Raw genomic sequence first — 3,215 nt, forward strand, 5'->3', positions numbered from 1 at the left:
GCCGGGAAGGAAGTGGGAGAGGAGGCGGGGCCGCCGCGTGGCCGGAAGGTGGCGGCCGGGCAGCCGCGCGCCTCGGAGAGGGGGCCGGGCCGGCGCGCCCCGGGGGTGTTGGGGGTCCCCTCCGCTTCCGGGTCCCGGACGCGCGGGTACCTCGTTCAGCCCGCGGTGGGGCTAGGGGTGGGGAACCCGAGACCACCCCCCTCTCGGTTTTGCCCCTGACTTTGCGCGGGTGGCGGCGGGGCCCCTGGGCGGGGACGCGCGCGGACGCCCCGCCTCCCCGAGTCCCGGATCCCGGAGCCTCCGCGGTGTTCGGGACCCGGGCGGCGCCGGGAGGCACTGCTCGCGGCCGCCCCAAGGATCTGGCCTCAGAGTCCGGGCATTTCTCAGATCTCGGAATCTGAGGCTTGGGCGTTGGCGTTGTTGATGGTGAGGTTTCCCCCCGCCCCGACACACACACCACTGAACCTACCGTCACCTACTTAAACTCTCGCTGTAATTATATGTAATCGGTGAATAAAAGACATGAAAAAGGCTAGTGCAATGAAACGCAAGGCGCAGGGAGTGCGGAGGCCTGGTCCCCCCGCCCACACACACACAACCGTGGGCCCGCGCTGTGCCTCTGTCCACGTGGGAATACTGACACGTGCGGCTTCAGTTTTATACGGGGCGGGCTTGTCCCGATAGGTGGGGACCAATGCCGCCAGGTGCAAACGCCTCCAGGTGCAAACGCCTCAAAGCTACTTGTGCATTTGTGCTCTGCGTGGCCAGTTTACTGTTTCTACTCCAGTGGTTCTCAACCTTGGCTGCACATTAGAATCACCTGGGAATCTTTTTAAAATCCTGATTTCTGGGCCTCGTCCTCCGGAAATTCTGTGTCTTTGTTATGGGGTGGGGCCACAACGTTAGTAACAAAGAAACAGAATTTCCGGAGGACGAGGCCCAGAAATCAGGATTTTAAAAAGACTCCCAGGTGATTCCAATGTGCAGCCAAGGTTGAGAACCACTGCTCTACTCAAATGTTGTGGACGAGCTTGAGAGCTTGAGATGTGTGTTAAAGCCTGCGCCCCCTGCGCAACCCCCGCCACTGTCCACACACCCCTCGGGGTGTTCCTCTGCTAACGTGTGCTGACGATGAAATTGCGCTTATGTTGTTACAATTGTTTAAAAGATCAGAAAAGCGTGGCATGGGTCAAAGGGAAAGGCCTCCCGTGATATTTCTGAAATCCTACGCCCCAGGGATCTAAACCTGATTTCTCCTGCCCCTACCGCATTCTTCTGTGCCCACGTTGAGCTCCTAAGTCTGATGGGAGCATGGGTTCCAGCACGGAACCTGACAGAGGGCCCCTCCCCATTTGGGAAGCCGGGGGGGGGGGGGGGCTGGAGGAGACCGCCGCGCTCCATAAATAATAGCGACTCTAACAGTCACGCTTCTGATCGCACATCCCAGATCTGAGCCACTAATCCAAACAAAAGCTTGTTAACTATATTAATTTAGCCGAACGGAGGAAGAGTGATGAGAATAAACAGTTGGTCCTGTCTCATTTCTCACCACCGCAGACACATCCTTCTTCCTCTCCAGGGTCCAGCGGGTAGGTTCCATAATTAAATTATGCTCTGCATTTGGTGGATGCCGGGAAAGCGAAGGGGGAAAATACTTCATCGTTAACTGTAGATTTTTTTCTTTTCCTTGATAAGACTCGGGCTTGAAAGTGCTACACAGATTAAGATGGTGATTTTTAATGTCACGTTAACTTTATTTGGCTGTCTTGTTGTCACGGAAATGTATGATAGGCCCAGCGCCCGTCTCCCCTCCCCCACTCCCACACCCACTGCTTGGTCTTCCTCACAGTCTTGAGTGTCTGCGTCTTCCTAGATCATTTCTCTTCTTCCCAACCTCCAGCCTCTACATCACCCGTTGCCGCTGGTCCTTCAACCACAACACCATTAAGCTTTCTTCCTGCGTCTGCTCTGTAAGGACTGCCATACATAATTTAGTTACTTCTCATCATTCTCCATTTTGGTCAACTCACACCCTCCCCTCTGCGATAAATTCAGGGTCCTGCTTGCTGCAAACACGTTGCCCTGAATGTGCTTGCATTTCGCGGAGAGCCTCCCATCTTCTAAGATGACATCATTCTTCTCCAGGAAACCCTCCTGATTCATCGTTCCACCGCGTGAGGTTTCAATTATTCTGCACCCACAGCAAACCCAGGCCGCCAAGGAGGGGGAAATGCATTTCTTGGTTTATCTTGCTCGTTAACACCTTGTAACTCCAAGTGTGACCGTAGGTGTTAAATCTCTCCTGTTAGTACCTTGTGTTTTGGTTTGTCATTGAGGATCTTTCTCTCCTGAGGGCAGACACAGGCTCCCTGTGTTTTCAGCCACCCCAAGCGTATGGAGGGGCTTCAATAGGCGTGAACACAGTTGGACATTTGTAGGGACTATTGTCTCGGCCTTGGCGTGGCTCCTCAGTTTACAGGCCTGCAGGTTGTCTATGTCTGATAAATTTCAGTGCCTCAAAGGTGGGGGATCCAGATTAAAAAGAAGTCAAGGTGAGATTCTTCTGGGGCTGCCTCCGATGGGGCTTCGATGGCATTCATGGACGTCTACCAAAATGCCGATTACCACTTCTCTTCTGCTCCCACAGGAGAGGATGTGACTGGCGACCGGGGAAGGAGGCAGGGAGCCTGGGAAGTTGCCTGTCCATCGAGTTAGTCATCATAGAAAGGGCACAGGCCTTGGGCTCTACCCGGACTTGGAACTCTACTTCCACTTCTTACCACCCAAGTGACCTTCAGAAGGTACTTGGGTTCTTGGATCCTTTGTTTTCTTATCTGTAAGTCAACAACATTCATTTGTTCCATCATTTTTAATTAATTCTCTATGAGCTAGGTGCTGTGGATACCAGCAATGAAGGAAATAAATCAGTTCTTGCCCTCCCAGGGCATATGCCCCGCCCCTCTCACTCCCCCTCTCTGATAAATGCTGAATAAATGAACCTCACTGCTGGCTCAGGGAACACAATAGGGTACATCGTCTCTAGGAAGAGCCTTGTTCCCAATCCAGTGAGTGTCAGGACCAAAAACTTCTTTTCCTAGCCCAGCAACTGTGCTCAGAGGCCAAGCACCACTCTGCCCACTTTTCAACGGAATAGTTGTTTATGTTCCCATGCAGCGGTCCAAAGGAGAGAGACCTGTTTAACTGCAACGGGGTGA

Source organism: Myotis yumanensis, unplaced genomic scaffold (genome assembly GCF_028538775.1).
Source record: "Myotis yumanensis isolate MYYU_CA2020_CCGP unplaced genomic scaffold, mMyoYum1.0.hap1 SCAF_3, whole genome shotgun sequence".
NCBI classification, from domain to species: domain Eukaryota; kingdom Metazoa; phylum Chordata; class Mammalia; order Chiroptera; family Vespertilionidae; genus Myotis; species Myotis yumanensis.